We start from the raw sequence: 12,205 nt of genomic DNA on the forward strand, positions 1-12,205 counted from the left end.
CCGGCCTCCCCTACCCGCGCTCCCCTCCCAGCCGAGCCCTCCCGCTCCTCCTCCTCAGCCTCCTCCCCTCGCGCGCGGCGCTGACAGCCTGCCTCGCCGGCGAGAGTGCAGGTACTTTGCCTTCAGAATAATTTGCAGGACCCAAGCAAGCTTTCGGAGCGCCCCTTTTCTCTTGTTCCTGCGCCCCCTCCCTCCGGAAAAGAAGATCCCACTTTTGAAACAACCAGAACCCCAAGCACCCCACTACATCAAACCCTGACGGGCTGCTGTGCATGTGCTATCCCTTTTGCAGTTTATCCTGGGCCTGTGTGGAATAGAAAGACAATTCTCTATGTGACTGGCAGGAAAGAAAAGAGAAGACTCCTCAGGGTTTCCAAGGAGGAATGGAGCGGCTGCTTTAGTAAGTAAACTGTGCTTCTCTATTTCTTGTCTATAAAGTGAGACATAGGTCTAATGCTTTCTCCCCCGTGGTATGGACAGTTTGTTCGTTTGACAAGGGAAGAACTTGACTTATATAATAACTTCAACAGTTTCTATTTGAGAAGTGGTTTGCTAAGCATTTTTTGTTTGTTGGTTTGTTTTTGTTTGAGGAAGAGGACTTGAAGACTTCTGTATGGGCAGCTTATTAGGAACCTGGTTTTTAAACGCTTATTGTTCAAGGGCTATTGAAGCCTGGCTTGTGAAAACCTTGGTTGGTTCTAAGATTTAAGGACTGATACCTGGAGAAAGCTGGAGAATTCTAAATCCCACTAGCTCACTTCTCCTGTACCTTCAGTCCTAATCCACCTCAACTTCTATCCTCTTCCCTTGGTTGATTGTTTTAGCTTTAGTTCTAAAGAGCCTGGCCAGGAGGGGGGAAAATGGGTCAAAGGAAAGTTAATAAAGATGGTTTGAAAGACCAGATGAAAATCCTGCTGAGATTTCTGCGTGTCTCTAAGGAGATAATATGGGGAGGAAATCCTGGAAGTAGCTTAGTTGGAGAATTTGGATGAACTTAATTTGGAGAGGGAATGTGAAAAAATGCTTTGGAGAAGGCGGGAGCTAAGGTTCTGACTTTGACACAGCAGGTTATAAACTGTGACAGGGGCTCAGCAGCCAGTGACAGGTTTAAGGTGTCTCCCAAGGCTGAATATCTCTGCATCAAAAACTTTTGCAGGCAGTATTCCTCTTGGGGCTAACATCACCATGTCAGTGGCTGCAGCATTTCTGTAAAAAATAAGCAGGACACTCTTTCTTTCTCTATGGAAGGGTTAATGGTATCTTAAAAAAGAAAAAAAGAAAAGAAAAAAGAAAAAGATATGTAGTCTAACATCTGCCAATATTTTGTAATATCTAAATAAAACCTTTCTGTTATGTCAGGAAAAATATAGTTGAGTCAGTTTGTTTTGCACAAGAGGAAGAGAATCAATAACATTTCAGCATTTTTTTCTCTTTATCACTGCCAAATGGATTCTGAATCTAATTCTTCTTGCATTGTTACATATACAGTAGGTACAGTAGGTGTTGCAATTGAGATAAAACAGAACAGATTTTTAACAAATTTAAAGTTCTTTGATACAATAGCACTTATACTGACTAGTGTGTAGTAATGATTAGAAAAAGTTTATCTGTTTTATCTTTTGACTTTCCATTTTTTTCTCAGAATAAAACATTTCTTTCTAATAAAAGCAATGCAAAAGTTATAAACCAGACTTAAAATTACAACTACTTACCTCATAGAGAATTTGTTTAATAACAAAAGCATATTATTATTAAATGATACCTAAGGGCTTTCTCATAGTTAATTGTTGATAATGGTACAGTGAAAAGATTTTTACCTGTGTATTATCTTAAGTAAGCATATAAAAGCAGCAGTATTTATTGGCCATTGCTTTTAAAAATTATAAAAAATGGCTTTAAAAATTGTAAACTACTGTATAATGGTTAAAAATGGAAAGACCTTTTCAATTTATGATTATTCAATGTTGAAAGCTCTAAATATCTTGGGATATAAGTTTTTAGAGTGATGAGATATGGCAATAGGACAGTTGATGAATTTATTGACATGAAGTTATCATAGATAGAAATCATTTGGGAAAGATATGTCATTATTTCTTCAACATTACTTTATTTCTTATCCAAATGGGGTTTTAAAGAGGTATTACTTCTCTTAGCTGCCATTTCTATTTTTGGTTTAAAAAATGAATTTAAATAATTTAAAATGAAGTGCTTGGTTGATGAAATGTGTATTACACCATATGACCTCTACTCATTTGTGACCTCGGATTTCTGATACAATGTCTGATATTTGAAAAAAATATTGAAAAATAAAGGGAAGATGGTAAATAAGTAGCCAAATTTAAGAGTGGTTCAACATGCTATTACATATATTTTATAACACGGTATATTTTGCACAGTAGAAAAGACAGGAAGAATTATTCATCCTGTTTGAATTTCTGCAAGCAAGGATTTATAATTAACATTTAAACTAAGGTGACACACATTCTGTCCCTGTAAAAATTATGTCATAATTGTAAGGAAAATAGCCTGAATTAAAGCTGTTTCTAGTAAAGTCTACTCAGATAGTTGATCATTGTCTTCCATAATGACAGAGAAAAAAGTCAAACCTTGATGGGGTGAATAAATTTTTAGCATTTTGGCCACTAGCTTTCCATGTTATACAGAAGGAGTTGCAACTTTAAAGTTGAAAGAAGAAAGTTGCTAGTGTCAGCAGTAATGTGTTTTATTATGCAATTGTTCTTGTTATTCAGATCAGATAATGGCCCGATGAAATACATAAGCAGTCTGCAGGGAATGAATGATTAATTCCTGTAACGTGTGCTTACTAAAGGAGTTCTTACTAATAAAGTGCTGTGTACCTGCATTTGCTTAGAGTTGCAATTGGTGAAGGCAAATAGACTTTTCTTTTCCTTTAATATTAACATAGAATTTACAAGTCTACTTCTGTAACTATAGCAACATTAAGATGATTTTTGTGGACCACATGGTCTTACTTTTTATGGAGCTCTAGATATGATAATGGTTTACTTAGACTTAATATAGAAAGTAAAACAATGTTAATTAGATATATCATTGGAAGGTTGGACTATTAATAAAAATCACCTTTTTTTTCCTTCCATGAAATAACAGTATATCTTTTCTACATAATACTAGTGGGATGCATGGAGACAAACGTATGCAGATATAAGTACAAATGACACTTTTTTCTCTTTAGTGAGGTTAAGTGTAATGGAAAGTTAAACTATTGTTAATTATCAAAGAGTAAGCTAGACACTATATTAAAATTTTAGGGAGTGATAATAGCATTTGTGGCAATCATTGTGGTTACAATTGGTGTAGATTGCTTTGCAGTTAGAAATGTATCATCAATGTAACTTTTGATATCTCTACATGTCTAAAACTAGATTATGGAAAAGGATGGTGAATGGACACATTTTATATGGTAATTTGAGAACAGGTGACCTGAAATGCATCTTGCCTATTTGAATTTTACCCAGTTACTTCCTTTTTTTTAGAAATTTCTGAAAATGTGGATGTTCAAAATTGCATAATTAAATGAATGTGTCAATATTTCTATATATCTCAGTCTATTTAGCTATCTCATACTTAATTCATCAATAGCTACTGTAAGATTCCTCTATTGGAGGAGAAACTTTAGCTTCAGTAATTATTTCGTTGACATACACCTATGATTAACTTAATAAACTTCGACATTGCAAATGATATGCTATATCTTATCAGTATTCGATAATGCTAATTTAAAAGTTACAGTGAAAATGAGATGAACAGGATTTTGTGCACAGTCGAATGTCTTTTCAGTTTTTTTATCTCCTATTTTTTAAGTGCAATTTCTTCACAACTGTCAGTTCAATAGATTTTTATTAGGTCTTTCAAAAGCATTTTGGCATCAGTAAATAATAACTAAATTTCCATTGGTACAAGGAAATGATATGGAGATTAACTGCACTTGAAACACACTTTTCAAACTCTCTTAAAATTATTGAAGAAAGAAAAATGGGTGAAGAATCAAAAAAGAAAAAGAAAAACAAAATATTAAAAAAAATCAGAAAGAAAAGAAGCAGTACCCAGCAGTTGAATAATTATGTGATAATGTATACAGGGATTTGAATTTTGGGTTTTCCTCTCACTGTTACAATTGGCTGTATGACTCAAGGGATTTAACCTCGATTCAACTATCTATAACTAGGTTTCCTCTTCTGTCAAATAAAGATATTGGCCTAGCAATTTGAGATCTTTCCAATTCCAAAATTTTATGAAAAAAACTAATGTAACACTAATATAATTGGTATTAGCATTTAGCATATTGTCAGATTATACTGTGCCACTATGAACATCCATATAGAAGTTAGTGGCAAGCATCTTGTTTGAGGAAGGGCTAAAGAAATTGGCCTAAAACTGTTTTTAGCAGTTCTTGGACACTATTCTTAAGTGGATTGAATGCTTATTTTGAGTGATTTTGGAGAAGGAGGCAGAAGATTATGGAAGAAGGGAGGTGGATTAAAATTCCTCTAAACCACCCTTCACTCCTGCCATTGAGAGAATATTACAAGACTAAGTATTTTTAGATTTTTGATGGCCTACTCAATAACAGAAGGATATGAGAGTGTAAAAATAAAAGTAAATACTATTTTCTTTGGTTCTCCTATGTTCCTTTTATTTCTACATGTTATATTACAACATTACATTTATCACAATATCACAAATGTGCACAATTGCATTAGAAACAGTTACTTCAGCCCTTGCACTTTATAGAGGAAATTGAAGACTTCAAATATGAAAAGATAAAGATGAGTTTCCCATTTACATAGAGAGGTTTTATATACTAGTGTATCTAAGATTCTTCTTTGGCAAGTAAATAGACAATACTTCACATAGCCATTAATACATAATAAAATAATACCATTGATGATGTAAGATACAATGTATTTCCTCTAAAAAATTTATAATGACAAATTTCTAATTATGGAAAATGAACACAGAGACTGAAAATATACAATGTTAATTTTAAATGCTTGTTCTTAAAGAAGATGAAGAATTCATTCTTCAGTAGAATTCATATTATATAATTGATGAAATTGGAAACTTCTTTTCCCCTCTAGGAAAATCAATATAGCTAATCCTTTACTTTCTGTGATATAAGTATTTGGATCATAGCAAGTAGATCTATGTCTCCATAAAATGTGTACTTTAAATAACTGGAGCCTGGAACAGCAGGCTTTACTTTATTTTTAAACTTGCAAAATATAGCTGATGTCATAAATTAATTATAGAGACTTGATTTGCTTTTGATTTTGTGGGTTCAAATGTATGCTTGTATGAAGATATGTATAGTTCAACACATCAGTTCAAGATGGAACTTTGTGAAAATGGTGTGCTCAAAATTTTAGGAATAGAAGTTCAACAATATACCATTTTACTGAGGTCTTGTCTGTAGTAAGTTTATATATTTTCTCCATACCTTATTGTAATAGTTAAATATTTTAAAAAATTAAAATAATGATAATATGGAAAATTTTATCTCTATATTCCAATATACATTTACTTACATTATATGGTAAAAAATGGAAAGAACAAATTCATAGCTGGTTATATTTATATCTAATTTGAGATTAATGATGGCTTAAATGAAATGTATATAATTTAAATTGGGGTGCCTTGTATGACTTACTGCCTATGGGATACTGATTTATTCTGTAAGGAACAACAGAACTATTATAATTAATGTTAGAATTAGTAAACTTTTGAAATAATTATTTTTACATTTGCAAATATTTAAGTCTACTAATGCATTCATTGTATTGGAAACTCTGTGAATTATAGTTGTTAAAAACTATCTGAAGTTCCATTTTAGTATATAGTTTGTATTAAAAGGGAACCCTTCAGCAACTACTTGAACAAAGAATAAATCCACGTGAGTGCTTTGTGCACATCCTCCTTTTTACTACTAAATGCACATATGCATCCTTGGATTTATGTCAGAGGAATAGTTCGATTTCCTTTTTTGTTTTGATGATTATGGGTAGGTTAGTACAAAGGCCTAGAACTTTATTTCTTTTCACCACCCACCTACACACAAACACATACACATAAATCACCTAAACCTATAATCCACCTTCACTTCCAGGAAAGGTTAATTTAGTGTACAAAACCAACAACAAAAAAGGAGAGCAGTGGGGTACTACTGTTTCTCAACCTGAAGTAGACTTTGCCATGTATCCAATATCTTTATTTAGGATGCAGGAAAAGCTCTTGTGCTGACAATCCTGGGAAATTGTCCCGTTATAGTGATCCAGACACATGATAATCAAGGTCAGAAATTCTACTTAGAGATGGTGTGAAGGATGGAGAGGGGCAAGAAGAGAATTTTAACTTCACCCTAGATTTAATATTCTTTCATTTAAATTCTTCCCACAGATGTCTTTCAAAATCAGAGATTGGTCTTCTAACCTTGCACTGAGTGTTCATTAGATTAACAGGGAAGTCTGGCTCACGCCTTCATTGTGCCACTTTTCCAATTCTTGCCATTGTTGCTATGTATCCACCTGGAACTATAGAAAAAAAGGCTTTACCACTTAATAATCTGTATAAATTTTTCTTAAATTTTGCCACAAAAATCACGGACAGGACAATAATTCAGATACCATCGCTCCATTTTGTCCTTACACTAGAAATTATCCCCTCTTTTATCTCTCAACTTATATATGTTGTCAAGTCAGAATCATTAGTAAGGACTATAGAATTTATGACACATAGAAACATAATTTGGGCCCCGAATATTGATTGGGTCTCGTAGGTGCCGAGGAGTACTGAGTAAAACACTCATATTCTAACACTATTTAACTATCCCATTTATGACCATTCTATGGTTTTATGAAATTTTATGATATGTTTTCATATCATTGAGAATTTTTTTTATTTGATCGGGAAGATGGAATATCCCTAAATTGTCTCTCCTTTAGATCATGGGAGTATTTCTAGGTACACTTCCTCCTTTACCTTTTTTCCCCTCTCATTCACTACATCTTGCATCAGAAGTATTTCCTCTAGAAGCTGAGAGCAATCCGTGTTGCTGATGTAGCAGTTGCAGACTCTGTTATCTTTCCCTGGGTTTTGTTGGCATCCTTCATCATCTTCGAGGATGGATTATTTCAGAGTCAATTCCTCAAGCATGTCCCACTCTCCAGAATTCCAGAGAAGCAGTAAAACATAGTACACATTCATGGTTCTATCTTTATATTGACAAGGTATAGAAAATAATAATAAATCTCCAGACTACTGTAGCCATTTAAAATCTACCTACTAAACCCTGTATTTCCAATTTCATAGAATACAAGTGACAGTTGAAACTCATGTGATTGTTTTCAGCTCTCATGAAAGCACCATAGCAGAAGTGCTTTCTTTTTCTCAGGAGAGAGAGCAGGCAAAATGAAAGAAATTGTGTACATTTTGAGGTGCGCAAGTGACATGTGATAAGAGGACATATACTATGTACTTTGGATCAAACTGCCAAAAAGGAAGGAAAAAGGACAATTTAAATTTTAGAATGATACTGGGGTTGTTGAATATCTTTGAAGTTAATAAATTACTCTTATTTCACTTCTTAATTTCTTTTTTAAAATTTTTTATTTGTTTTAATTAGTTATACATGGCAGTAAAATATATTTCTGCACTTTGATATATCATACATAGATGGGATATAATTTCTCATTTTTTCTGAGTATACATGTTGCAGAATCATATTGGTCATGCAGTCACATAAATACATACAGTAATAATGTCTATTTCATTCTACTATCTTTCCTATCCTCACATCCTTTCCACCCCCCTCCCCTCCCATCACTTCTCTCTACCTAATCTAAGGTAACACTATTCTTCCCTAGTGCCTCCTGCCTTATTGTGAATTAGCATCTCCATTTAGAGAAAACAGTCTGCCTTTGGTTTTGTGGGATTGGCTTCTTTCGCTTAGCATGATATTCTCCAACATCAACCATTTACTGGCAAATGCCATAATAGAAACATTTCTGACTAAATTTGAAAGAGTTTCATTTCCCTTTTATTCTACCTAAAAGCCCTTATTAAAGATGCATTGAAATTATTATCCATCCAAAACTGCTCAATAAGTATGTTGAAAACCAGAGCCCAGATGATAGATTGTTTCACCCTCAAAAGTTTTTTTTTGTGTGTGTGTGTTTTTTTTTTTTTTTTTTTTTTTTTTACTATTTCTGAAGTTTGAAGCTGAATCATTATGTGCTAATATAGGGGAAATATTTTTCTATTATTTGTTATTTCACATTGTATAGTGCAGTACACCTAATTACTAGTAATTAATATTTAAATATTGTATTTACTTCAAGGGACCATTGCTTGTAATTGTAATGCATGAGGATGTCTGGTGGCTGATTCTCTGAATGGATGTGTTCATTCTGTGTTGTACGTGTTCTCCATTTGTTTTATCTTCGGAAACGCATGTGGTTAGTTCTGCAAGGCATGGCTTAGCCTCATCATTTATATGTGTGTGGTGGGAAACAACAGAGCTTTCTTGTGGTAGATTTGTGTGCTTGCAAGGACTGGATTTAGTACTTTGTTCTCTGATTTCTGTGCCCCACAGGATGGTATTCCTTCCTTTCTTATTTTTTCAGTGGCTCAAATCCTTCCTATTCTCTGGGGCACCCCTCCCACTTTATAAACCTGCCAGCATTTAATAACACACATTACATGTTTCCTAAGCTACACCAATACTTAATTGTTTTTCAAAGTAGATGTCAGTGCTCCTTAAGAGATCTAATTTTATCATCTATAAAGATATGGCTAGCTGTCTTCAGAGCAAGGAATTTTAAGCAACATCCAAGAATGTTTGCTGAACCTGGACATCTTCCTTTTCTCATTTTTCAACAGTCCTATCTCTTCTGATTTCTATTTCTGGTGCAAAGTTCCCTTTACTGACCATTTTCTTTGACCTTAGTGGGAACCAGGTGCTTCAGACAAACAGAGATAACTTTGTTGGTCTTAGGAGACCATGAAAGTGTAGTTGTTAAGATTTGAGAATAGATTATAGTCTTGTCTACATTATACAATTTTCTTTCTTCTTTAGTTTTTCTCATCCATATAATAGTCCACATTTCATGAATAGTACATCACTACTTCATAGGAAAGGAATTATAACTTCCCCCTCCAATCATGAATGACTTTCAGGATCATTTATAAAATTATTTTCTTCTTGGGTTCTTGAAATTTTGTTTTTGGTCCCATAATACCTTTTCATGACTTCTAGAAAAGTTTCCAGATAGAAGGAGTTAATAATAGCTAACATTTATTGCTTCCTTAATATATTCAATCATCATTTTAAGTGCTTTATGTGCATTAATTAATTTTTCTCCACAAGAATTTGGTATCATCATTATGTTTATTTTACAGATGAGGAAACTAAAGTATACAGAGGCCAAATAACTTGCCCAAGGTAGCATAGCAAGTTAAGCACCTGGGCATTCTGCCTACAGATCCCACATTTTAAACCACATTGTTATGTTGACGTTGTGACACAAAATAATTTCGAAGAATTGTACCATGTTTTCCCAGATGTACAACAAAGTCCATAAGAGAAATGGCACAATTATATAGATTCTTTATATCAAAAATAGAAAAAGCAGGGGATGCAGATGCACTTTTATAATTCAATTTTTTTGAAATGAAGCAAATACATGTTGTTATGAATACATGATCAGATATATGAAAGCAGAAGGATAGATGTTATAAAAATCCTGCTCAAGGTGATAAAGAAACAGTAGGTAAATCACACCAAGGCAAACTAGCTCTAGATTCCATATCCAAAATTTGAGTGGATAAATATGGTGTAAATGTTTTTGAGTATATTCCTTTACTTCCTTTGGAATTTCTAATTCTGCAGGAATAGAACCTATTGTATTCTCTGCTTTTCTCTGTGGTGGCCTTCCAAGCTCCCTGAGCTCAGGTTCTTGTCCATGCCCAAATTGATGAAGGTAGTTCTCACCACTTATTTCTCTGTAGCCCTGTGGCCACAGATTTTATGCTGCATTAGCTCCTTAAACACCTTGTTGCCCTTAGTGACTGGCAACCAAAAGCCAGTATTTGAGAACTAAGATTTTTGAGTCAGTTCACCCTACATAAGAGAGGTGACAGAATAGAAATACAAAGGCAAGGAAAATGAACTGCTGATGCAGTATGGGGTGAAGTTTAGGGTCACAGTGTTCCCTCTGCTAATGACTATACTTCAGAGTATTTTAATGCACATTCCCCACATGATAATGAAATGTGACTGTCATTATTAGCTGATGCAATATATATATATATATATATATATATATATATATATATATATATATATATAAAACAATGCTGGTCACAAGCAATAGAGAAATATGTACAAAGAGAAAAGCCAATTACTGGTTCTATAAGAGTTGTTTTAAATATAATTTTAAATATAATTACTGTGTAAACTGCTTACTACTTATGCTTTGTTACCATATATTCTATTTATACCACCGTATTGCATTGGATTGAATTTTTGTAGGTTTTACTTCATTGCAATAACAAACTATTTTTTATTTTCTTCTCTCTTGTTGATCACTGTTCGTAGTATGGTTTCTTACTTGACCTCAAAATAGAATATGAGTTTCAACATAATTTGTAGCTTAATATTTAGATTATATGGATGGGAAAGTTAAACTACTATCTTCAGACTAATCAATTTAGAAAGTTGAATAAAAATTATCTTCAGTTAGCCAGGCACATTGGTGCATGCCTATAATCCCAGCAGCTCAGGAGCCTGAGATAGGACGATCACGAGTTTAACTCCAGCCTCAGCAAAAGCGAGGCGCTAAGCAACTCAGTGAGACCCTGTCTCTAAATAAAATTAAAAATAGGGCTGGGGATGTGGATCAATGGTTGAGTATACGTGAGTTGAATCCCCAGTATCCCCTCAAAATGATCTTCAACAAACATTGGGTTTCTAGTACCTGAGACATGTGCATGCATATGGGTGGAAATTTGGTGCCTAGATATTTAAAGGACAAAAGAAATATCAAGGATGTTTCATACAGTCTAGCTATTGTGAATTGTGCTGCTATGAACATTGATGTAGCAGTATCCCTATAGTACTCTCTTTTAAGGTCTTTAGGGAATAGTCCTAGAAGGGGAATAGCTGGGTCAAACGGTGGTTTCATTCCCAGCTTTCCAAGGAATCTCCATACTGCTTTCCAAATTGGCCGCACCAATTTGCAGTCCCACCAGCAATGTACAAGTGTACCCTTTTCCCCACATCCTCGCCAGCACTTGTTGTTGTTTGACTTCAGAATGGCTGCCAATCTTACTGGAGAGAGATGGTATCTTAGGGTGGTTTTGATTTGCTTTTCTCTGACTGCTAGAAATGGTGAGCATTTTTTCATGTACTTGTTGATTGATTGTATGTCCTCCTCTGAGAAGTGTCTGTTCGGGTCCTTGGCCCATTTGTTGATTGGGTTATTTGTTTTCTTATTGTTTAATTTTTTGAGTTCTTTGTATACTCTGGATATTAGGGCTCTATCTGAAGTGTGAGGAGTAAAAATTTGTTCCCAGGATGTAGGCTCCCTATTTACCTCTCTTATTGTTTCTCTTGCTGAGAAAAAACTTTTTAGTTTGAGTAAGTCCTGTTTGTTGATTCTTGTTTTTAACTCTTGTGCTAAACTGTGGAACCAACCTAGATGCCCTTCAATAGATGAATGGATAAAAAAATGTGGCATTTATACACAATGGAGTATTACTCAGCACTAAAAAATGACAAAATCATGGCATTTGCAGGGAAATGGATGGCATTAGAGCAGATTATGCTAAGTGAAGCCAGCCAATCCCTAAAAAACAAATGCCAAATGTCTTCTTTGATATAAGGAAGGCAACTAAGAACAGAGCAGGGAGGAAGAGCATGAGAAGAAGATCACCATTAAACAGGACAAGAGGGAGAGGGAAAGGGAGAGAGAAGGGAAATTGCATGGTAATGGAAGGAGACCCTCATTGTTATACAATATTACATATAAGAGGAAAGTGAGGGGAAAGGGGAAAAAAAAAAATGAGAAGAGAAATGAATTACAGTAGATGGAGTAGAAGAGAGAAGATGGGAGGGAGGGGAGGGGAGGGGAGGGGAGGGAGATAGTAGAGGATAGGAAAGGCAGCAGAA

The 12,205-nt window shown here is 34.4% G+C and overlaps 1 protein-coding gene across 50 annotated transcripts in view; it reads left to right on the top strand.

Annotated features, from left to right (window-relative positions):
* Nucleotides 1–49: 49 nt before the first annotated feature.
* The window catches only part of Ptprd (protein tyrosine phosphatase receptor type D), a 2,156,260-nt gene continuing 2,144,104 nt past the window's right edge, over nt 50–12,205 (top strand). For 13 of the 50 annotated variants that reach the window (XM_048806980.1, XM_048806983.1, XM_048806971.1 and 10 more), the window contains exon 1: nt 52–400. The gene's annotated coding sequence lies outside the window, so the exon portion shown is untranslated. Of the gene's footprint in view, nt 401–12,205 lie in introns of all 50 variants that reach the window. The other 37 variants (XM_048806961.1, XM_048806966.1, XM_048806985.1 and 34 more) reach the window with 8 other exon arrangements.

This window comes from Marmota marmota, unplaced genomic scaffold (assembly GCF_001458135.2).
Source record: "Marmota marmota marmota unplaced genomic scaffold, marMar, whole genome shotgun sequence".
In the NCBI taxonomy this organism is placed as follows: domain Eukaryota; kingdom Metazoa; phylum Chordata; class Mammalia; order Rodentia; family Sciuridae; genus Marmota; species Marmota marmota.